The 25,155-nt window shown below is 53.2% G+C and overlaps 1 protein-coding gene across 1 annotated transcript in view; it reads right to left on the bottom strand.

The window, feature by feature from the left end:
• LINGO1 (leucine rich repeat and Ig domain containing 1) overlaps positions 1-24,833 on the bottom strand; it is a 182,089-nt gene extending 157,256 nt beyond the window's left edge. The window contains exon 1 of the mRNA XM_037046973.1: positions 24,741-24,833. The gene's annotated coding sequence lies outside the window, so the exon portion shown is untranslated. The remainder of the gene's footprint in view (positions 1-24,740) is intronic.
• Positions 24,834-25,155: the final 322 nt, after the last annotated feature.

A 25,155-nucleotide genomic window follows, 5' to 3' on the forward strand; every position in this document is an offset into this window, starting at 1 on the left:
CAGACAGTGTGCCCACATACCTGTCACCTTCCACCCCTGCCTGCAAATCAGGGGCTTGGCCCCAAAGGAGTCAGCAGGTTCCCATCTTCAGGCCCTCGAATAATGACTGTGACCTTCTCTGGGTTTAAGTCACCCAGAAAGCGGAACCCCACTCCACCCCTCTGAAACATCACTTCACCCACAGGTAGCCAGTATGGTGAGACAGGGCCAGAGAAGAATAAGGCCAACAGAGGGGAGCATGACAGCCCTGGGGGAGGAGCGAGCCCCCTCTAGAGCAGGGGTTGGGCCAGGGCCTCAGAAGGTTCCTTCCAACCTCGTTTAGAGACTCCTGGGCCTCCAAAGGTCTGTGACTCTAAAACCCCACAATTCTGGGGATCTTGCATCTGCCACCGCCTTTGGGGCACCAACTACACATGCAACATCACACAGCATGGGACTTACGCCATCCAGCACCCTATCCGGAGGCATGTTTCACCCACAGGAAATGGGATCTGCCCGAGGTCCCATTGAGGAGAGGCAAGCTGGAGTCTGACACCAGTGCACTGACTGAAGCTGCTGTGTCCTGAGCCCACAGCTCACGTGTCCTTACGTTTCACACTGTTCCGGGCTGGAGGTACGCAATTCAGTCCTCTGATCTCAAAAACCAAGGGTCTGAGAGCTGTGATTTCTCAGTTCTCGGATTCTCCACAGGAAGTTCTCAGAGGGTAGGAAGGAAGCCCCCACCCGGGTTCTGCCCTCCCAGACCCTCTCCAAGATCTACAAACGAGAGCTCCCAGTATTCATGGAGACCCCTGAGGAGGGACAGGTAGAGCTTGGCCTCAGGGTCCTGGAAGCTGGGCCAGGAGACTGAGATGGGGCTCTGAGGTGCAAGAGGCTGGCGGGTCCCCAGAAGCTATTGCCAGCCATCTGCCTGTGAGTGGACAGGGTACTATTGGGCCCATTCCACAGATGCAATAACTCAGGAAAGAAAACTCTGGACTTAGCTCAGGAACCCGGGGACGATGCCTGCTCCTGTCCCAGCCCCTTGCCCTGAAAAGCTGTGGGGAATTGGCCACCTGCCCTCTCTGTTCCGTGAATTGAATCAACCCCCTCCAATCGGGCTCCAGGTGTGGTGTTAGAATCCTCCAATTTGGAGGCCACCAGAAAGGTAGGATGCCCACCACCACGTTAGATGCCCCCTTCAAGCCTGCAACAAACACCACTTAAATAGCATCCTCCACGTGGAAAAAAAAAACCTGCAGCCCTCTTCCTGGGTCGGTGAGACCACTGAGCTCTGGGTCCAGGGCTGGCCAGTGGCTAGGAGATTCTGCCGGGCTTCTCTAACATGCTGTCCCTGGGACTGATCTGGGTGGTCTGTCCGACCCTTGGTGGGTCAGGTAGTGAGATGGAGTAATGAGAGCATGGAATTTGGTGTTAGACAGCCCAAGTTCAAATGTCATCCACCAACCCCTGAAATTCCAGAGCAGTTTGGGGCAACCCTTTTAAATTCCCTTAACCTCCATAAGAAGCCAGATGCATGCCCTTAAATGAAGGGATGCCTGTGCACAAGCAAAACGGCAGGGCTGAGGGAGACTCTCGGAGCAGCGGGCCTGCCCCAGGTCCTCCCCACCTGACATCTCATTTTCGACTTTCAGTGACCCAGATCCACAGAACAGAGGAAAATCTGTAGTTTAAAATAAAGTGAGATTTGCTTCTCATTAAAGTGAAGTTTGTCACCTCTATCATAAATTGCCCTCAGCTGCACAGAAGGGTCTACTAACACATTTTCTTCTTTCTCCAAATGATGCGAGAGTGGCTAGGTTTGAAAACCCCCCGTGGACAGTACAAAAGGCTGAAAAGTACCCCCACCTTCAGCTGCCCCCCAGAAGCCAAAAATCACTGCAATGATATGTCTAACAGCAAACTGGGAAGAGCATCTTAGCCTGGCTCCTTCTGGTGCTGATCAGCAGGAACCAGCCTCGGCTCTGGGTGCTGGAGGCCGGGCGGTGGCCTTCGGTCTCTCCCTCCTACCATCCCCCATCTTCCACCTACAGACATTTGCTCTCAGAGCCTAGCTGCCTGCAGTTATGGCCTCCATCTCTAATCTGAGCCATGGAGCTGCTGGTGTGACTGCTGAGGATACTGGAGCCCTGGATGTCCTGTCCCTGGGAGGGGCAGGCTGGTGTGGAAGGGGGTTGCCTGGAGCTCTGAGCACTTTTGATTCTGATATGATTACAATGATGACCAACATTTAATGAGCACCTACTATGTACAGGGCTGGACTGAACTGACTCAATCTTAGAACAGAGCCCCACAAGGTCATCCCTCCCATGTCCTTTACAGATGAGGAGGCTAATCAGAGTCAAGTTAAATCGCAGTTAGTAGGTGAGCTCATCCCCACCCAACCAGTGCCCTGGAAGCCCATGGGGCCCAGCTGGACTCCAGCCCCACACCCTCGCAGAAAGGAACATGCGATTGTCCAGCCTTCCGCACCCTTTCAACACAGTGGCCCTATGAGATGGGAGCTATTACTGTGCAGTGATACACAGAGCCTGGGAGAGGGAGGATTTTAAGAATATGGGCTCTTGGCCCCACTTCACAGCCCTGGAAACTCACTTGAGCTCAGCCAGCTCCTAAGAGGCCCCGCCCAGAGCAGAGCTCTCCTCCAACACCTTCACCCTGGGAACAGCCCCAGAAGCAGCTGCCTCTCCATGAACTCAGAGGCCCCCATCTGTCCTGGCAGCTCAGGAGGCTCTGTCCACCCAGCCCTTTTGAAATCCTGATAGCTCCGCTCAGACTCCTGCCAGCCCCCCAAAACAATGCCCCTCTTCAACCTCACACCTCTGCCTCCAAAGGGGACATGAGTTCTGAGAAGGCTCCCAACCCTCCTGAGCTCTGACCATCCAAACAGCAGTTACAAGATCCCAGGTGGAGAGCCACACCCTTCTCCTAAGTGGCTCCCAAGGCAGGAAGCTCATGCGTTGATCCCTGCCTGGCCAGGCCCTCTGGGGCCTGAAGGCTGGCCCATTCTCTAGGAATTCTCTACAGAGAATGAGTGAGGGGAACTAGAGCCCAAAGAGGGTCAGTCTAGTGAGAGTGGACAGGGAGGGGGTTCAACTTCCCATAAAGCTTCCTTGGCTCCTCAGGTGAGCAGGCAGGTGTGGGCCTTCACTCACATGCAACGCTGGTCTGGCACTGGCCGTGCCGGACAGGCCTTTATCCCAGCCTGATGCCCACTCTGTCCCCAGCCAAGCCCTCCAGCCTCCTGCTTACTCCACCCAGGGCCCACTGCCCCTCAAGCACCTTGGAGTTTAGAGTCCACCTACACATTCCTGGGCGCCACAGGTGGTGGGGCACCTTTGGGAGCCCAGCTCCAAACCCCAACACTCACTGTACATATATCCACATATGTGCTCACACATGCAATACGGGCATTCTGCATGTGTGAGCACAGCATGAGCACCCCTGCCCACACGGTTCAGGCCGGTGACGTCGGCAATGACAGACGCAAGCTAACAGGTCCCAGGGCTGACTGCCACTCACAGCAGATGAAAAAAAGCTGAGCCCTGACCCTGGCCTCAGGGATCATAGATGGGTGCTTCTAGATTTCTAGCCTCCCCCTTCGCCTGGAGCCAACTGTCTGCAAAGCAAAGCAGTCAGGAGGGGCTGGAGTCGCCACCCAGCATCAGGCTGCTCCTTAACAGCAGCTCCCTGCCCACAGTCGCAGTGCTCCTTGTTTTTGCCTCAGAGAGGCCAAGGGCTCCAGATGAAGTCACGCAGCAAATCAAGGCCAAGCTGGCACTGGACCCAGGCCCCCCATCTCCTGGACCCGGGGCTCAGCGGCAATGTATGTTATGAGAGGAGCAGAGCCACAGGCCCAGTGCTGATGTCAGGGTCTGTCTTATCTCCTAGAATTCAGGGTGGCAGCACCTCAAACCGAGAAGGACAGGCCCCATACCCACCCCTCTCTTCATCAGGAATTCCCTGTCCAATTTCCTTGGCCATGGCCATTGAGCCCCAGTTGCACACGTCTGATGACAGCAAGTTTACCACCAACGCAATGTGTCATCTGCAGCTCTAATTGGGACCTTGCTTCCTGGACCGGGCTCTGTCCCAGGGCAGGCAGTGCCCATTGCAAGTTAGGGTTTGGGGGAGGCTGTTCTGGCTCCTCAAAGATTTCTGGACAGCAAGTGCAGTCCCCGAGCCTGACATTTTCCAGGTTGCAGTCCCTAGTCCCTTCTTGCCTTCTACTTCTCATTAGTGTCCCTGTGGACCTAGGTGGGGGCCCAAGGTTAGAGTGCCAACCAGCTGGGTGGCTCAAGGCTAGTTCTCATGCTCTCTGAAGGAAGACAACTTAAGTAAAGCCCAGCCCCAGAGGCTCTGGCAGTGTGGGTCCACCACACGCACTCCTGGAGAGGGCCCTGCATACCAGACACCACTGAGCCTCCCCAATCATTTCCTCCTTCACACCGGACTCAATGTTCCTCTGATGTGGCCTCCCACAGCCTGAGCCAAGGCTCTCCAGGATCTCACCTAGGTCTGTGCATCTCCAGACTTGGAACGACATTGTGTGGTTAGGTCTTCTGTGTGTCCGACGCTAAAGAGTTAGGGAAGGCCTCCAATTCTGAATATAACTCCTTGCCAGCTTGTTCTGCCTCTGAGGTTGGAGGGTCTCCCCCAAACCTTGGCCAACACGCCTAGTTCCAAGCCCCATCATCCCAGCCATGCCCTCATTAGCACAACTGGCTGTCCCAAGCCCCAGACTTGGTGAGTTACAGCCCATCAGCCCTCCACAACTGCCACCATGGGCCCATATTACAGTGTTCTGTCAGCCTGTGGCTGCCATCACCACTGCCATTCCAGGGAGACAGACTCATTTGTGACATTATCAAAAAGTCTAGTCCCTCCCTCCCCCTCCACTTCCCTCCCCCCACCTCCCTTTATGAGGACAGATTTGGGCTGTAAATATACCCCATCTTCCTGGCAGATTCCAATAGGCATGAATACACGGCTGCTGCCAGGGCCGACGGAACCATAGAAGCACAGCCACAACATGTTAATGGCACCTAAGGCTTCACTCTGGCCACCCTCCCTGGCATGCCCCAAAGCCACTGGAGAGTGCCCGGCCCACCCTCACCCATGCACCCACTGCTGCCCCGCAAGCCCTACAACAGCATCTGCCCACAGTAGGGGCCAGGGAGGGTGGCCGGGGCGGAGAGATAAGTCACCTGCCCAGGGCTTTAATGGGAAGGAGAGAAGGAAGCTGGATCCTGGCTGAGCCTCCCACTGGGGGGCCCAACATAACAGGCTCTTTACAAATCAGCCACCAAGTCCTCCCAACAGCCCGCAGGCAGCTAGCGTCAAACAGAAGAAAACTGGGCCTCTAAGAAGGCACAGCTGGAATGTGGGGGGAGCTGGGATTCGAATCAAGAGTCATAGGCTGCAAAGCTCCTTCTACCACATCCTGGCTCACAAGGCCTGAGGGTGACCTTGAGATCACGCCATCTCAAGACCTTTGATTTCATCATATCTGCAAAGCCATTTTCCATGGAAGGCGACTTTCACGGGTCTCAGGGTTTAGGACATGGACATCTTTAGAAGCCATTACTTAGCCTACCACAGTCACCACTCCTGGACAACACAGGCATATCAAACTTCACTCGTTTATAGCTGAGTGCCTCATTTTACCCCCAAGACTCACCCCGCTAGCTTCCCCAATTCAAGAGGTGGAATCTTCATGGGCCAAGCTGCCAAAATCTGTGGGATCAACTCTGGTCTCTCTTTCTCCCGTTCTCACAGTGGGCCCACTATCAGCATGCCTTGTTGGTTTAACCTTCAAAATCTATCCTGAATCTGACCACTTCTTGCCACCTGCACAGCTACCCCCCTGTCCAAGCCACCACCCTCTCTCCTAGATTATTGCAACAACCTCCACCCTGGGCTTCTAGCTTCTGCCCCTACCTCCCAGTGTCCTCAACAACACAGCCAGAGCGGCCATTAAAACCCAAGTCATGGATGTCACTCTGTCAAAACCCTGCAGTGACTCCCATCTCACTCAGAGCAAAAGCCAAAGTCCTTACAGTGGTCCGCAAGTTCTGGCCCGATTACTCTCTACATCAGTTTCTGCCTCCTCTCTCACTCCCTCTCCTGCCCTCTGGCCTCTCTGCTCCGCACACAGGCAAGGCATGCTCCCACCTGAGGGCTCTGTCCCCAGGTATCCACGTGGCTTCCTCACCTCCTCCAGGTCTTTATATAAAAGTTACCTTCCCAGTAAGGCACCCCACCCCTGACATTTCCTTTTCCACTTTCCTGATTTATTCCCCCCTTGACATTATCACTATCTAACACAATACGTATTTTGCTTATGCATCTTGTTTTAAGTTTGTCTCTTCTACTACAATGCAAGCTCCATGATGACAGCCCCCCAGGCCCAAACACTGCGCGTGACTAGTAGATGCTCAATAAATATTCCTCCATTCATTCACTCCACAGACAGTTATGGAGCCGGGCACTGAGGAGGTACCTGGACCCAACTGGGGACCAGACACAGGCCCTGACAAGGACAAGTGTGGCAAGTTCTACGGCAGGGAAGCCCAGACTGCCTCTGGAGTTCAAAGAAGGGAAGGCCGAACTCAGCCCGAGGAGCTTTGCTGAGGAGGGTTTGGAAGAAATAAGTAGGAAGGAGTTCACTGGCTAGATGAGGGGACAACTTCACACCTGGCAGAAGGAACACTAGTACAAAACCAGGAAACGAAATAGTAAGACATGTTCTTGGGACAATGGAGGGGGCAGGAAGTGAGACTAAACGGGCTGAGCAGGCGCTAAGTTTCAAGAGCCTTAGAAAGCAGGCCAAGGGGGTCGAACTCTTGCCTGTAGGCAATGGTGGGCCACCGAAGAAGAAGACATGGCTTCCCCACCCCAGATGCCAACAGGCAGACTGGATGTGGAAGGGGTGGGGGTATGGAGCTCACCTTCACACGCCAGGAGAAGGACCTGGAATCTCCCCCAGTTGTGGCCTCAGCCAGGAAGCAGGTTAAGTCAGCATGCCATTTTAGAGCCCCCATACGTCCAGGACCATGTTGGGAGGAGACCTGGGGAGACCACAGTTTGCAACAAATGCTAGACTATGTGGCTTCAATGTAGCCAGGGGACAGGAGTGCAGAGATGACACTATGAATCAAACTGTGTCCCCGAAAGCCCATATGTTGATGCCTTAACCCCCCGAGTGACTGCATTTGAAGGAATTAAGATTAGATGAAGTCATAAGGGTGAAGCACTAATCAGTGGGGCTAGGGCTGTGATAAAATAAGATACCCAAATTCTCTCTCTCTCTGCCACATGAGGACATAGCTAGAAGGTGGCTATCTGCAAGCCAGGAAGAGAGTTGTCACCAGAACCCAATCATTCTGGCACCCTGACCTCAGACTTCCAGCCTCCAGAACTGTGAGAACAAACTACTATTGATTAAGCCATCCAGTCTGGGTTTTTGTTATAGCAGCTGAGCAAACTAAGACAAATGGCAAAGTCAAAGAGAGCTTCCTTGAAGAGACAAGGTGTTGGGCAATCCTAGGGCTGGAGGCGGGCCAGATCACACTGGCGGAACCTATAACCACACGGCCACAGACCATCCTTACTTCAGCCTACAAAGCCTGCGAGGACCACAGAGGCAGCTGAAGGGTTGATGGGACTTTGGATCTTCCACAAAGCACAGCAGACCCCTTAGACAGGGGGAAAGGCCGGAATTTTATGGCTCCTTAGCACCAGATTCCAGCTTCCTTCTTCCGCCTCCACTAAAGGCAACAGCCTGGCCTGAGCTGGCCAAGAGTCAGTGTGCTGACCTCCTCCCACCCAGACTGCCACCCCTGAGGGGCTGCCTGAGAGCGAAAACCCGGGCTCCAAACAGCAGAAGTGATCAGGATGTGCACAGAGAGAAAAGGTCTATAAATACACATTTTTCTGACATGGTTAATTAAAGTGGATTAGAATTAATTTAAGAATGTTGCAAGTGCCCTAGAGGATTTCAGAAGCAGGCAACAGTCCCTGAGTCCAAAGGCTGCACAGAAAAGCCTCGGGGAGGCAGGCGCCCATTCCCTGAACAGTGTCCTCAGAAGGCGGTTCGCACTTACACAGCGCTCTGTGCACGAGGTGTGTCCACATGGGATGGTGAATGTGATCAGCCCTATTTTGCCAGGGGTAAATAAACTGAAGTCCAGAAGGGGCAGTGACTTGCCCAAGGTCACACAACATGTCTGTGACAGCCTCCACAGGAGGCCATAGGTCCTTTCTTTCAACCCTGGACATTTAATTCACACTCAGCACATCAAAAGCCCCTTACACTCTGTGCCTCTGCGCCTCTGTGCCCCTGGCGGGTGCTGCTGCTCCCCACCCCCACCCCGGTTCCTCCCCCTACTCTGAGGCCCATCACAGGGAAGGCGGAGGGAGGCAGCCTGGGGATGAGGGTCAGGAGGCAGAAAGGGAAGGGACCCGAAATCAACAAGCAGACCAGAATTTCAAGCAGTTTTTGGAGGAGCAGGTTCGGCTGTGGCAGTCTGCTCCGGGGGAAAATCCTGCTCCTGCGCTCTATTACACAGAACAGAAGGAACATTTGGTGGGTTGAATACTTGTTAATTTATTTCTGTTTGCTAACGGGCCCGAGGGCAGCAGGCTCACATGGACATGCACACAGGCACACACGGCATCGACAGGAGACAGTGCCTGAGCCCCCCAAGCCCTCTTGCCATCTCCCAGTGAAGTGTCACTCGGGGGGAAGTGACACTTCTCGCTATTTCCTGTAGATGCCAGAGGTCAGAGGGAGGCCGCGTGCAGTTGCAGGACTGAGGTGAGGCCTTGGTTTCCTCATGTGAAAAATGAACTTAGCAACCAGATGACCCAACACATAACGGCAAAGCCTTTGACCTTGGAGCCAGTGTTAACAGATGAGAGAAGATGTCTTGAGAGTGTCTACAGATACACAGGAGGTCCTGACTGGATGGCTCCTTGGCACCTCACACTGATCAAGTCCAAACAAGGTTTGTCAGCCTTCCACATGGCCCAGGCCCCCATTTCAGACAACAGTGCTACCCTGTATCTTGCTGCTCAGGCTAAAATGACCTCCCCTGACCTCAGCCTTCCCATCCCAAGGCCAGTCTCAAGCCATAACCCTGACTCTCCCTTCCAGACCCAGCACCCCTTCCCACCAGGCTCCCTGCTTTCCTTGCCTTAGACTCCAATCTAATTCTCTCTCAATGGTGGTCAGCACAGAGTTTGAAATGCACAGATCAGATCCCATCGGTCTCCTGCTTAGCGTCCCACCCTGCTCTGAGTAAAAGCTGCTCCTCAGGAGAGCCGCCAAGGCCTCCTTTCCCCCCCCTCCCCTCCCTCTCTCCCTCACTCCTCACCTACCAGCCATGCTGCCCTCCTCCTCCTGGTCTTCAAACACACCCAATTCTTCCCCACCCCCAGGCCTCTCCCTGGCTGCTCAGCCCTCCTGGAGGCCAGTTCTGCTCAGACTTTAGGTCTCCCAGCTTCAGTGTCACCTCTTCAAGGAAGGACTGCCCAGACCTTCCCCTCCAAAGCTGATTTGCCAACCTCAGCCACCCTCTTTCATCACCCTGTTTATTTCCCTCTCAAACCCACCATAGTCTGCTGTTATCCAAATTATTTGCACTTTGGCTCGCTGTCACACCCACAAAACGAAACCCACCTGAAAGCAGGAACAGTCTGTATAACCTTCTAGCTGCTGGACCCTCAGAACCTGCAACAGCACCTGGCACTTAATGGATGTTTCATAAACACTTGATAAGTGAATACATAATGAATGAAAAGGCAGGTCAGCTCTAAGCCAGAGGAGGGTGTTGACAAGAAGGCCAGGCCTCCCTGCCCCAGTCTCTGAAAGGCCTCAGAACCTCCTCAGTTAAGGAAAGGGAGCAGATGGATACGAGGCAGCACCTGGGGTCTGAGTTCTTTTCTCTAAACAAGTTCATGGAGCACCTACAGGGGATCAGAGATCCAGGTCTGAGCCCTGGCCCAGCCACTCAGTGAAATTCACTCGACCTCTCTGAGCCTCGGTTTCCTCATCTGCATAATGAGGACAGTAACAAGACCCCCACCTCCTAGGACCCTTGTCTGGGTGAATGAGATCATGTTCTCAAAAACACCATATGATGATGATGATAAAAAGAATCCCACTCTTACAGATGAGGAAGCCAGAAAGATTATGGGAGCTGCCTGGGTCCCATAGTCAGAAAGTGGGGAGCCGGGACCCCCATTCAGACTTGCCTGATCAGAAAGCAGTGCTCCCGTCTCTGGGCTGGCCACACCCCAAGCTGGGGGTGGGCAGTGGAACACGGGATGTCTCTCTTTGTTCTTTCCACCTCAACCTGGATGTCCCTACATGTTCCCAAGTGTGAAGTGGCTTGGCCTCCCCTTCCCCCAGGTTCAGCACAAAGACACTTTCAGGCAGCTGAGAGAACTGGCCCAGAAAAGCAATGCTGCCCCCTCTGGCCACCGCCTGAAGTAAGGCAGCTGGGAAGGAGCAGCTGGCCAAGCCCCAGACAGGTAAACTGAGGTAGGCAGACTCCCCAGGTAGTCTGAGGTGGAGGAATGGGCAGGCCTGAGTCTCAAGGTCCAAGAGGAAGAGGTGGCCCACATCACAGGAGAGGAGGCACCCTCCCTGACATGGCCAAGGAACAGGCAGGGAAGGTGGCAGGACTCCAGAGACCTTCAGAGGTTCTAAGAACAGATTCAGAACCCATCCACTCCCACTCAGACTGGCTTATGAGATTGGAAGGTCATCAACAGAAGGTCCAGAGTCCCTGCTCAGGATCAGCTAATGAGGGATCCCCACGGCAAGCAGAAGGAGCAAAGGTGTCTTATACCTGCAGCCCACGCACACTAAGGATTATTTGTCTTTTGAGCTAACAATTTGCTACAATACCCATCCACACTTTTTCTGGCTGGGCACCCTCCCATACATCCTGGATTAATCCCGAAAGTCACTCCATTCATTCAGGACATGCCTGAGTGGACCTCCTACTTTATGAGGGAAATTTTCATTGTTCTGAAGCACTCATAAGTTTTAATTTGGGGTGAGATTTTAAAGCGTCCCTCAGGTGATAGTTTGGACTTCTGACCAAGATGGAGGCACAGGTAGACACACTGTGCCTCCTCGCACAACCAAAAGAAGGCCAACACAATTTAGAAACAAAAAACAACCAGTACTGACAGAAAATTGAACTGTATGGAAGTCCAAATGGAAGTCTGACAACCAAGGAGTAAAAGAAGAAACATTTATCCAGACCAGAGTCAGGCGACTGAGCAGAGTGGACTCACAGCAAAGCGACAGCTGGCGGACCTGGGTACACAGGCGGCAGCAGGTGGACCCAGCGAGGTGGCGGACTGTGGAGGGGCACAGCATGCAAGGCCGCTGGCAGACCTGGTGGTCCCACATTTCAGCACAGATAAACCAGGCAAAACCAGGGAGCAAAACAGACCTCACAACCCAGGGTCCCAGCACAGGAAATAAAGCCTCAAAACACCAATTGAAAACACCTGTGGGGGTTGAGGTGCCGGGAGAAACTCCCAGTCTCACACAAGAGTTCACTGGAGAGACCCACAGGATCCTAGAATGTACACAAACCCACCTACCCAGGAATCAGCACCAGAAGGGCCCAGTTTGCTTGGGGGAAATGGCAGAAGTGACTAAAATCTGGCAGAAAGCAGAGCAAATGCCATTGTTCCATCTCAGACCCCTGCCCCACATACAGCACCACAACCCAGCAACTGGGTTTCCCCACCTGGGTGAACACCTAAGGCTCCGCCCCTCACTACATCACAGGCACATGAAGACAAAAAAACCCGGCCCAAATGAAAGAAAAGATCAAAGCTCCAGAAAAAATACAACTAAGCAACAAAGAGATAGCCAACCTATCAGATGCACAGTTCAAAGCACTGGTGATTGGGATGCTCACAGAATTGGAAGAATTTGGTCACAAATTAGATGAAAAAATGAAGGCTATGCTAAGTGAAATAAAGGAAAATGCACACAGGGAACCAAGAGTGGTGGGAAAAAAACTGAGACTCAAATCAATGAAGTAAACCAGAAGGAAGAAAGAAACAACCAAACAGAAGAAACAAGAATTCAAAAAAATGAGGAGAGGCTTAGGAACCTCCAGGACATCTTTAAACATTGCAACACCACAATTATAGTGGTTCCAGAAGGAGAAGAGAAAGAGCAACATGTGAAAAGGTATTTGAACAAATAATAAAGGAGAACTTCCCCAGTCTGGCAAAGGAAATAGACTTCCAGGAAGTACAGGAAGCTCCGAGTCCCAAAGAAGATGGACTCAAGGAGGAACACACCAAGGCACATCATAATTACAATATCCAATATTAAAATGAAGGAGAGAATTCTAGAAACAGCAAGAGATAAGGAGACACTTACCTACAAAGAGTTCCCATCAGACTGTCAGCTGATTTCTCAAAAGAGACCTTGCAGGCAAGAAGGGGCTGGAAAGAAGTATTCGAAGTCATGAAAGGCAAGGACCTACATCCAAGATTGCTCTATCCAGCAAAGCTATCATTTAGAATCGAAGGGCAGATAAAGTTCTTCTCAGATAAGGTCAAGTTAAAGGAGTTCATCATCACCAAGCCCTTATTATGTGAAATGTTAAAGGGATTTATCTAAGAAAAAGAAGATAAAAAACATGTACAGTAAAATGACAGTAAACTCACAATTATTAACAACCTTAAAAAAAAATCTCACATTTAAAACAAAAACAAAAACAAACTAAGCAAATAATAGAACAGGAACAGAACCACAGAAATGGAGATCACATGGAGGGTTAGCAACAGGGGAGTGGGAGGAGGAGAGAGGGGAAAGGTACATAGAATAAGTAGCATAGATGGTAGGTAAAAAATAGAAAATAGAAGCTAAAGAACTTATAAGTATAACACATGGACATGAACTAAAGGGGGGGAATGTGGGTGGGAGAGGGTGTGCAGGGTGGAGGGGAGTGAAGGGGGGGAAATAGGACAACTGTAATAGCATAATCAATAAACTATATTGAAAAAAAAGCCTCCCTTAGTGGCTAAGAGCAATGAGGAGACTTATGGCTGGAAAGACACCCTCTGCCCTCAGACCTGGGAGGACCTGGCGGGGGCCACCAGACCCCAGGGTGGGGGAGGGGAGGAGCCAGCAAGTGCAGATCCTGTGCTGTACGGCATTGGGGCACACCCTCAACCTCTCTGAGCCTCCCCAAGAAAGACAAAGCCAGGGAAGACTGCATATTTGGGTGTCCCTGTACTGAGCCACCCAGGGAAGTCTGGGAGGTCATCGCCTCTACCAACCAGAGTCCTGGGGAATAGTGTGGATCCCCTGAAAACGCAAGAAGTCTGGAGTTCAGGTTTACAGTACGACCCAGGGAGAGTGAATCATTAGCCTCTGAGTCTCATTTTCAACTCCTTGGGATGAGACTAAATGCCACCCCTATTCTGGGTTGTTGTCCAAGCCAAGTTCATAGCGAGTCTGACTCAGGGCCTGGCACAACTGGTATTGGATAAGCATGAGTCTCCAGGCCCTCCAAATCCACTACAGACCCCTCCTACTTCTCTGTCTCTTGGCTCTTGAGAAGCCAGACCACCTGGTTCCTTAATCCTGGCTGACCTCCACCTCCCTACAGGCCCATCCTGCCAGTAGGGACAGCTGCCACCTGCCTCCTCCCGGAGTTTGCGCCAGGCCTCATACCTCCCACCCAAGGCTCCAGAGCCCGGGGAGTCCTGTCTGTGCACAGACCCTACACCGAATCCCAGCCTCCTCACAGGCTCCCTATCAAGCTCTGTGCTGGGATCCAGGCCACATGGTGGTCGCCACCCTGCCCGACGTCAGAAGACAACTGTCCCATTCCCAGCTCCTAGTCCCCCACCCCCCACCAAGGCTCCTCTGGGCCCTGACTGCACCTGCGGTTCCACATCCAACACCCTAGAGCCTGTTCTCAGGAGCTCACACCCTGGCCTGCGCTTGCTCACATAATTCCCAACCAGCCTTGCCCTCTCTATACCCCTCCCTTGCCCCACACCCTCCCCTAATCCTCTCGTACACTAAGGTCCCACCTCCTCCAGGAAGCCCTGCCTAACTTTTCTAGCCCTTACATCCTTTCCTTTCCTGGGGCTCACAACATTTCTAACTTCAGGTTGCTACACAAAGGCAGAGACCATATCACCTACTCACTTTGTGGCCACCAAGCCCAGGCAAAGCCCATTGGGTATTCAAGAAGGACAGGCTCATTAAATGATTCAGGGGAGTGGGAACAGGACTCCCAAGGACGGAGTACACACCCCTGGAGAGCACACCTCTGTGAGATGGGTATCATTATGCCCACTGTGCAGCTGGAGACAAAGACATTAAGAGAAGCAAAGCACTTGCCCAGCGGTAGCGCTTGGAAGTGAACCAGCCCCACCAAATCCACAGTCCACGTCCATGACCCACCAGCCCTGCAGTCCACACATGCTGTTCCATGAGACCACCTCAGTTCCACTGTTGTCTGTGCCCCACAGGAGGAAACTGAGGTCCAGAGAAATGGGGTCACTTGCTGAAGGCCACACAGACAGTAAGTGGCAGGACCAGAACTTGAATACCAAGTCCCTCAGCTCCCAGCCTGATCAGAACGCATGTTCAGAACACCCCTTCACAGGGTCTGCAGGACCCACCTTGCCCTCCCTGGTGGCCCACCCTCTCCTGGGCCGCTGGATGTCCCCCTCCCTGTTCCCAACCAGTACGTCAGCTTCTCCCCATTGCCCTAACCCTGAGACAGGAAGCACAAGCTAGGAAAATCCCTTTGCAGGTGGAACAGAGAAACTAGACACGTGGCCAAGCAACTTACTGCTGAGCAATTTACAGCTGGTGCCGAGGGTCACCAGGACAGAAGGCAGGGGACCAAACTGAGGAAACGAAGACCTCACCCCCAGGATAACCTCTTCTCCCCGGCCTTTCCTCCTGGGAGATGACAACTAGGCCTCAGATGTATGTCAGTTCCAGGCCCAGAAAATCAGCAAAACCAGGTAGGCGACACCAGCACCGATTGCAATGACTGAAGACCCTCTGCCTACCACTGACCAATCAGAGGAGACCATGACCCTGAAGGGGACATCTGGAGAACAGATGAGTCTTCTGCTGAAACCCTACCCTGAGACCTGCCCTCAGATTCCTGGCAGTGAAAAGGGGATAAAGACTTCAAGACAAAGGATCCAGCAACCAGCACGCCCTCCCTCTGGGGAACAGCCTGTGCCATTCCCTTCCCTCTCCTCTCCCCCCACTTCTTCCCCCACAGGCACAGTCTCCTAAACGCTAAGGCAGTGGGCGGTGGCAGCTTGTCCCAGGCTGATCCCCTGAACCTGTCCCCAAAGCCCCCTTGTCTCTGACTTCCCAGTGAGCTAAGGCAGCCCGGCCTAGGCTGTCCTGTTGCTTCTTCTGTGCTAAGCCCTTCCTTGTTTGAGTGTCCCCAGCTTTAATAAATGGATCCCCATTTATTAAATGAGGACTCGTGTTGTGAAATCTTTCCTACACAGAGTCAAGAACCCACACACTACAGCTGGCCCTGGGCAGACCCACTTAGGCCCCTATCGGGTAAAAAACCCCAGACTCCTGGGAAGGCCTACATGGCTGGCTGACATTTTGGAGTGGCTGGCTCTCAGTTCTGGGTATTTACACAGGTTGCCTGTGGTTCCAGAGGAAAGTAGGACACTGGGGGAGGAGGTACAGGGATGGCAGGTGTGGGCTGAAAATAGTCCTGCCACCCTCCATACCACCTGGACAGCGGAGCCACTGCCTGGACTATGGCAAAGTCTCCTCAAATGGCCCTTGTAATTCTTCAGGGTGGACCCTGTGGGGCCTTGGGTAAAGGCCTGGACTGCCCACTGAGTGGAGGGCCTTGGCCAATGTCACCTCCAGTTCCTCTCTGCTAGGTGAACTGGAAGGCCTCAGGGGACATGGGAAGAGATACACCTTTTAGCAGGAATCCCTCTCTGTGTTAAGGGGTCACCACACTTCACTGAGCCTCTCTCTGCCCCCTCACCTGAAAGTGGGATTCCGGTAATAACTGCCTCCACATTTTGGGCACTCCGCTGCACTACGCTGGCTTACCCCAGCAGGATCTGAGGATGCACCTCTCTCGGGACATCTAGCCCCAAGCGGAAAAGATCTGGTCTCCCAGGAAAACAGCTAGGTAGCATTGGGTGGGGACACCAGGCTAAAAGGCAAGCGGACACCCCACCAAACAGCAACAACAGCATACCCAGGATGTCAGCTGGCCAGCTGGGTCAGAACAGCGGGCATGGTATGGGTACCAGGAAGCCTAGGGTCTCAGAAGCCAAGAGGATGCTAGCCCCCATGCAGACTGGCTGCTCCTGAGCCCAAACTCCGGGCCAGGCGTGTACCACTGCAGCTGTCGCAAGCACACCCCAGCCTCCGCCCAGCTCCGTCCTGGTCTGAACGGAAGAGCGAGCAGAGGGTGAGCTGTGGGAGACGATGGGTCCCTGGTGGAGGGCACCTGTGTGTGTGATTCAGGCTGGGGCCGGAAGGAGCTATGGGCTGCAGGGAGTGGGGGTTAGCACCTCCATCCGTCTTTGCCCTCTCCGTGCCAACCCCCACCCCTACTGCTAAGCAAATAGGAGCAGCAGTTTGGCCCCAATCATGGCCNTACCCAGGATGTCAGCTGGCCAGCTGGGTCAGAACAGCGGGCATGGTATGGGTACCAGGAAGCCTAGGGTCTCAGAAGCCAAGAGGATGCTAGCCCCCATCCAGACTGGCTGCTCCTGAGCCCAAACTCCAGGCCAGGCGTGTACCACTGCAGCTGTGGCAAGCACACCCCAGCCTCCGCCCAGCTCCGTCCTGGTCTGAACGGAAGAGCGAGCAGAGGGTGAGTTGTGGGAGACGATGGGTCCCTGGTGATGGGCACCTGTGTGTGTGATTCAGGCTGGGGCCGGAAGGAGCTATGGGCTGCAGGGAGTGGGGGTTAGCACCTCCATCCGTCTTTGCCCTCTCCGTGCCAACCCCCACCCCTACTGCTAAGCAAATAGGAGCAGCAGTTTAGCCCCAATCATGGCCACAGTTCTCAAGGCCCTGGGGCCCATCCTCAGGGCCCCACCCTTTCATCTACAGCTTGGGCTCCAATAGGTCTCTCTAACCCCAGCTCAAGCCCTTTTATTATTCAGAAGAGCCTCTTGATAAGAAAAGGCCTCTGAGGCAGCATCTCACAAATAAGAGTTTTTTAATTAGGAAGTTGTTAACTTCTCACAGAGGAATTTTAATTTTGCTTCCCTACCATCTCCTCTCCCCAAAATCTGCCAACTAACACAAAGACTAACAAAGTCAAGCACCTGGTTCCTGGGTATTCCTGGGTACCCCTCCCTCACGGGACAGAGGCAGGAGTGGCAAGTGTTCCGCCCCACCTGCACAGACCCCCAGATTCCTACCCGTGACTGGGAGAAGGCCTCCAACCTCTCCCTGTGGGCACGCCTGCTTCACATCCCCCTCACTACCCCGTCCCCAAAGTGCCCTTGGAGCAAAGGGTGGTAAATGGCTAGAGGGTTAACAGGCAGGCAGGGCACCCAGGCCGGGCGGGGACTACAGACCCTACCTGACACTCAGTGCTGCCCCGCAGTTGAGGACTTAGACTTACATCGGCTGAGCATTTACTATGTGCCAGACTTGACTCTAAACATTCCATAAGCACCAACCTATTCAATAACTTAATCCACACGAGGTAGATGTTAGTTGTATTCCCAATTCACTGACAAAGAATCTGCGGTCCTCAGAGCTTAAGGAAATGGCCTAAATTCACACCTGTAGCAACAGGCAGAGCTGAGACTGGATCCAGGTAGTCTGGCTCCAGAGTGGGCATAACCCCAAGTGCTGCCTTCACCTGCCGGCCCACCCATGGCCTGCAGATGTACTGAGGGTGTGGACAGGGAAAAGGGGCCACCCAGTAAACTGACACGCTCGGGGGAGGCCTGCATGACAGGCTTACAAACTCAGAGGCAGAAAGTAACCACATAGGATGGTCTGAAATTAAAGCTTTCTAAGTAACAAACAGCATGTCAAGGAGGGCAGTCATGTCCTAGGCTGGTATTTTTCCTTAACAAAGGTCACTCTTTACCTTAACTGACCCTGCCTGTTGTCTTTTTCTTTTTTCCTTTCTTTTGCGGCGGGGGAGGGGGGTGGTGGAACTATGATCACAGACCAGATAACACACCTTTGGAATATCAAAGTAATTTCCTGCCCACCTCCAAAGAGTAGAGACCACAAATCCCCTCACTGTTATTGTTATAACGTTGATTGTTAACTGCTACCTACCAATGTAAAAGATGTGTCTATTTATTGTACTTTTTATCTAGTCCCAGGGATTCCCCCCGTACCCTCTTTGCTTTCTCCCACCTCCCTAATCTATCACCAGTGAATTTCATACAACCCCCTCACGCCTCCTCCTTTGATTCCTACATATAGAGTTAAGTGGTAAAACTGCCAGTTTCCTGAGCATTTTCTCAATCCATTGAGATTTTCCTTCCAAGCAATTGCTGTCAGTTTGGCTCAAATAACTCATAAAAATTCTTACAGGTTTGATGTTTATTACATTGATAAGGGCCAGGGGCACGAGCATCTCATCTCTGTGTCCCTGGGGACAGCACAGTGCCCAGCAAACAGCCACACTGAATACATGTCTGCAGGGTGAATACATGAAAATGAACAAAAGCAAAGACCTATTCATTCTCTCACAGGCAGGCAGGATGGACCCCCATTCACAGGGAAGTAGACTGAGGCCCAGAAGTGAAAGCCACTGCCCCAGATCACCAGGCTAGGGGTGCGGAGCCCCAGGAATTTCTCCTCCCACCCTGATCGTGCACACCTGCCTTCCAGCAGGTACAGGGATGAGGCTGTTCCTGGGTCCAGATTAACATCCTGGCTGAAACAGACCTCCAAGAGCCACGATCATGGCCCTGACACAGGAATCTCCTCTCCATCCCTGACAGCTTAAGCAGCCCCACCTCCCCTCTTGCACCTGGAGGCATGAGATGCTCCCTAGCACTTGTGCACTGCTTTGGAAATCCCAGGTCTAACCATGAGGAGTTGAATTGTGTGCCCCGCTCCACCCCAAAATTTATATGTTGTAGTTCTAAGCACCATTGCCTCAGAATGTGAGCTTATCTGGAAATTGGGCCTTTGCAAATATAATTAGCTAATTACAATGAGGTCATTTTGGCATTGGGTGGATCCCTAATCCAATATGGTTTATGTCCTTATAGAAGGGGAGATTTGGACACAGACATGCACACAGGGAGAACACCGTGTGGGCATGGGAGACCGAGGAAGACAGCCATTTATAAGCCAAGGAGAGAGGGAGGGCCTAGCACAGATCATCCCTCAAAGCCGTCAGAAGGAATGAGCCCTGCTGATACCTTGACCTCAGATTTCAAGCCTCTAGAACACAGGTGGCAAACACAAGGCCCACGGGCCAAATCCAGCCTCCACCTTGTCACCTTGTTTCTGCCCAGAAGCAGCAACGAGCTCTTGCTTAACTGTTAAGGAGCAGTTACAGGTATACAGTCCTAACATTACATGTTAGGCCCTTTGAAGGCAACCACAAGGCTGACATGGCCCCCGGTTAAAATGAGTTTGACGCCCCTGCTCTAGAACAATGAGACAATACATTTCTGTTTAAGTCACCCCGTTGGTGATAAAATATTTTGTTACAGCAGACCTAGCAAATTAATAAACCTGCAGACCCGGGCTTCGGTGCCGACTCAGGCTGTTAGCAGTTGTGTGACACTTCGACAAGCCCTCACCCTCCTCTAAATCTTGACTTGCTCCCATCATCCCCAGCACACAGTAGGTGCTCCATAAATGCTTGTTGGAAGAATGAATGGGTTAACAGCATCCACCTTCCACATGGCTGTGACCAGGATGAGAGGAGATGAAGAATGGTACATGCTCTGACAAGGCCAAAGTCCCCGACACACATGGCGATGGCTAGACCGACAGACATACCAAGGGCTGGCCAATGTGGCTGCAGCCACAGTCTCAGTAGAGAGAGTTACTCTGGGCAGGCAGAGGTAGACAGAGGCAAGTCCTCCCTCTGTCAAGCCACAGACATTGCCTGAGTTCTCACTACGTGCCAGGCCTCCCCCACACTGGGCCCTGGGAGGAGGAAAGGAGAGCTCCCAGGTGCCAAGTACGGCCCCTGCCCCATGGGGAGCCTACACCTCCATGAAGGCTGCAGGCAGGCAGGTTCAGCTTGGTCAGCACAAAAAAAGAGCTTTCTCTACCTCAGAGCTGCCTCCAGGGCCTGGGTGTCCCTGGGGAGAGGGAGGTCAGCATCCCTGCAGGTGTACAAGGACAGCTGTACTCTCCAAGCAGGAGTCTGAGTTGGGCCGGCAGATCACCAGCGTGACTATGAAGCCTATTAACCACCCAGACTCCTAGCTGAATGACACCCCTGACTGAATCAGGGGAGGTCCTGGTGGGCCCCTGAGGATCCCTCTCTTTAATGACCTCCCTTTGTGATCCTGATACGGAGCTAGGCTTGGGCACCCTGCGCAGAGAGCTCCATGGGTTGAGCAGGATTCCATTGGGGAAGAGCACTGACAATAGTGCATGGGGATGGGGAACAGGTGTGGACAGGAGACACAAGGGACAGAGGAAGAGGAGGGTGGAGATGAAGATAAGCTGTGGATGATGACAGTAAAATGTCAGGCAGCTAGCTCACCAGGTGAAAGGTACCAACAGCCACTCAAAGGGGCCATCGTGTGTGAGGGAGTCGGGGAAGATGCCCGAGAAGAGGTAGGATTTGGCTGGGGCGAGAAAAGACTTCTAGATGGAGGTGATGGAAGATGAGACTGAGCCTGGTACGTGCAGAGGATGGAGGAGGGGAGTCATCTGTTAGAAAGAAGACGGGCAGGAAGAGTGGGCGTCTACCAGACGGTGAAATGCCTTGAATGACCAGGAGGAGGAGCTGGGACTTCAACCTTAGCCCCTGAGCAATTTTGAGGAGGAACATGACATGAAGGCAGGTTTATGGTAGTGACCACCAGCAGGGCTCAGAAGGGCCTGGGCATTCCAAACTTACCAGATGAGGCTCCCTTTGGGGAGGGAAGGGTGAAATGACTGGGCCCAGTATCAGTACCCACTTCCTGCCCAACAGTAGTCCTGAATAATGTCACAGAATGACAGTACCAACCGTTAGGCCATGTGGAAGGAGCAGCCAGGAGGGTGAGCTGGAAGCACCTTCTCTGGCCTGGCAAATCCAGAGGGCTTGTCTGCAAGGCTGAAGTAACAGGCCTGCCCATGGGCAGGGTGCCCCATGGGGGAGAGTCACCTTAAGCAACGAGGCCCAGATCCCTCCTGTACATGAGCCTGTCCAGGCTCGGAGGTTTTAAAACATCCCCCTCCAGATGCTGATGACGCCCGCCCTGACATGCAGAGCCCACCCTGGCCCTCAGCTTTGCCTTACATGCCAGGTCTATGCAACCTCTCCACCTGCCCATAGGCATCTCAAAGTAACACCTCCCAATAGGACTCTTCCTTCCCCTCCAAACCCATCCTCAGCCCCCTGTTGCTCAGCTCAAAGGCCCCACTACCTACCAGTCCTTGGACTCTGATCTCTCAGAGCCCATCTCTCACTACCCGTCCATCTCCTGCAGGCAGGTACTCTTCCCTGCCATGGCCTCCCAACTGGCCTGCCAGCCTCTAGGCTTGCCACCCACCCCATTTTTTGATCACAGGGCAGTGGGGGAGAGCCTGCCCCATGAGCATGGACCACCTCTACTCATACCCTGCAGCCGAGGTCCCAGCCCCTCTTCGCCACAGGCACTCCCACCTCAAGGTCTGTCCAGTCCTCCAGGGGCCTGTCCCTTCTCCGGTCTCTGTGCCAAGGACACCTCACCTGAGAGGACTTTTCCTGACCACCCTACAGAGAATGTCTTCCCTGCATGTTCACTTCCTTTTCCTGCCTTATTTATCTCAACTTCACTTATTATTCCCTAGCCTTATATTATGAATTATTTATCTGCTTCTATTCTATCTACTCTGTTTGAATTGGAGCTTTATAAGGGCTATGATTGGTCTAACTTATTGACCCACGGATGCCAGGCACATAGAACAGGGCCTAACATGCAGCAGGTATTCAGCAAGTCTGTGTCGAATGAAGGATGAATGAACCATTGAACTAATGAATGACTTCAGTAAGCACTCACGCAGCAGCTGTGAATGCTCATACAGCTGTATACGCCACAAGGAAACAAAGGGGAAAATCAGGCTAGATCTGTCCTAAGAGCCCTGGCAGCCTGTGGGGAGAAAGAAATCAACATCTAAGAGCAATTCTACGCAGCGTGCAAGCAGTGCTGGGGTAAGCGGATGTGCACAGGAGCGGAGTCCTGGGGAGGAGACCCCCAGCTGGGCCCAAAGGTCGGGAGAGCTTCCTGGAGAAGACACCCCACCCCCAGCTTCTCTCCCTGCCTCTCAGGGACCTGGACCACCTCCACTCTCGGCCAAGGGGAACAAATGAGGGAAGCCTGATTCACACGCCTCACTGATTCGGAACTGGCATGTGCACCCCTCCTGCAAGGAGTAGACATGGACAGGGCTCTCAAGGAGAGGGGGGTGTGATCCCTCCAGTGAGGTCAAGAGCTATAGCATCTGGGACCCCAGTCTCGCCTGCCCTTCCCCCACCCCGCCACCATGCCCCCCTCTCTTCCAATCACAGGAGCACTAGAGGAGCAGGCAGGGCAAGGAAGAACCTGGGCTTCCTCAGGCTTCAGGGCTTCAGCAGGCCTCCAAGGCTCCCCGCGAGCAGCCCTGCCTGGTCCTGGGCACGCCATCACCAAACACTCTGAAGTCCCCCGCCTCTACAGCTTTGCTTAGGCTGGGTCCTCCCCATCCCGGAGCCCTCTCTGCCCATCATAGCCCTCCATACATCATCTGGTGGATCCAGGCAGTATTTATAATGACACGGCACTGGAAATAATCGAAATACACAATGGAGAATTGCTTAAGCATGCTATGGCTCACAAAGGCTGGAACATGACACTGCCATTTAAAAAAATCACATTACGGAAGAGGGTTTAATGATGGAAAAATGATCTTGCTATAGCATTAAGTGCAAAAGGAAAGTTGGAAAAAAGCCAGTACAGTTTCATCCCAATTATGTCATAAATACCTATTTTGTAAAAGACTGAGGGGCAAAACACCCAAGGGCTCACCTTTTCTATAGAGAACATGCATTTCTTTAATAATCAGAAAAACACAACATTTTTAAGGAATCCTACAGCCTTTAAGTCTCAGCCCAGGTGTCCCCTCATCCAAGGCCTCCAGGCTCCCAGCTGAGAGTGGCCTCCACTCTGAGTGAGGCCCCCTCTAGCTCCCTGTGTGCTGAGCCTCCACAGTGCTACCCACCTGGGCAGCAGGGGGAGGCTGCCGTGGCCCCTGCTGAGAGTGAGGGCAGGGCCCGGCCACCCTTCCTCCATGATACCCTTCTCCTGGGCCCCTCCCATCACCCTGACCACCTTTGAGACAATCCTGACTGCATCCTCTCTCTCTCCCAATCTCCCAGCAGCAATGACAGGTTAAACTGGAGGGGCTAATTAGCTGTTCATTCTACCCAGGACTGACTGATCAGCAGGAATATTTCAATGGAGATAACTGGACTTCAAAGCAAGGCCTTGTGCCTAGTAAGAAAACCCAGGCCTCAGCCCCCTGCCATACCCCACCAACTTCCTGGTTAAAAGGACAGTGTCAGCTGAGCCTCAGGCACACCTGTCATCACACCTACTGAAACCATCACCCAGTCACTGAGGAGCGGGGTTGGAGGCCTGCTGCCCTGCTGAACCCTGGCTCTTCTTCACCTGAAAAATGGGACCACATTGCTGTCCAGCCTGTTCGCAGAACATTTCCCCAGCATTCCTTCTATTTAGCAAATTCCTCTGCAGCCTTCTCATGGGTCACAGAGGTCACCTTTAGCCCCCCTGTCTGGGACAGAGGATTAACCCAGATAAAGGGTAGAAGCCATTTGCCCAAGGTCATAAGCAAGCCAGGGGGTCAAGCCAGGCAGCAACCCAGTTCCCACTCCCTCCCCACTTCCCATCTCTTTGGGACTTGCCGTGGTTTCTCCACATTCTCTCATATGGGACATGGAGTGTGAAAACTGTCACCTCCCATATCCTGAGTGTCCTGCTCCGCAGGATACAGTCCAAGAGGCCACTGCTCACACAGAGCCAAGGTCACCTGGCTGCCAGTGACTGTCACATGTACACACATGCAGCTGAGCTTTATCCTGCTGGGACGATGTCTGGACCTGTGCATTGATTTTGGAGTGAAGCCTCATTAAACTCTACAGGTCAGAGCCTGCCTCCTGACCACTTCTTGGGTCCTGCCTGTCTCAGTCCACTTGCCCCCACTCCCTCCTAACCCGGAGTCATGCACACATTTTGGCAGCAGTGTGAAAGAACCGAGGACAGAGTCTTCAGCTCACCATTGGAGACCTCCCATACCACACAGGAACCCATGGACTGGCAAGGCCATGAAACCTTGTTGCTCAAAAGAATGCTCAAGCTTCTGAGCTGGCTCCCAGGGCCCTGTACTGCCAAACCTCCTACATTGAACTTCATGTGGGGAGGGAGACAGGGAGGTACCACCAGAAAAGACCACCCCTGAATGGCCTTCCTACAGCTTCTCCCATGGAGACCCCACTCTGTCCTGTAACAGACTGGCTTCTCACCTCAGGCTGGGCAGGCGTTTGTGGTGTGCAGCTGGGCTGGGGGTCAGCCTGGGCTTGACTCAGTTGCCCTCTTCGTCTGTGGGTACCAGAGGCTCAGGGCCTATGGGTAGAGGAGGCTGTGGGAGAAAGAGGAGATGAGCAGTCAGCCAGAACAGGGCAGCACGGAGCAATTCTAGGGAGCAGTGGGGGCCACACGTACAACTGGTCCAATCCCACCTAGTTGGGCAGTAAACACTCACACATCTCACACACGCTCCCTATTGCTGACACACACACATTTTTGCACTCACACAAATCCATGCATGCTCTCACTCACTGACACTCATGTGCACACACTCATATGCCACCGGCTGGGGCAGGTAAGGCTCAGGGAACGTTAAGTTCCTGGCCCCAGGCAGAGAGGGATCTGAATGTG

This window comes from Sturnira hondurensis, unplaced genomic scaffold, assembly GCF_014824575.4.
Source record: "Sturnira hondurensis isolate 20B ecotype Veracruz unplaced genomic scaffold, ASM1482457v3 Scaffold0005329, whole genome shotgun sequence".
Classification (NCBI taxonomy): domain Eukaryota; kingdom Metazoa; phylum Chordata; class Mammalia; order Chiroptera; family Phyllostomidae; genus Sturnira; species Sturnira hondurensis.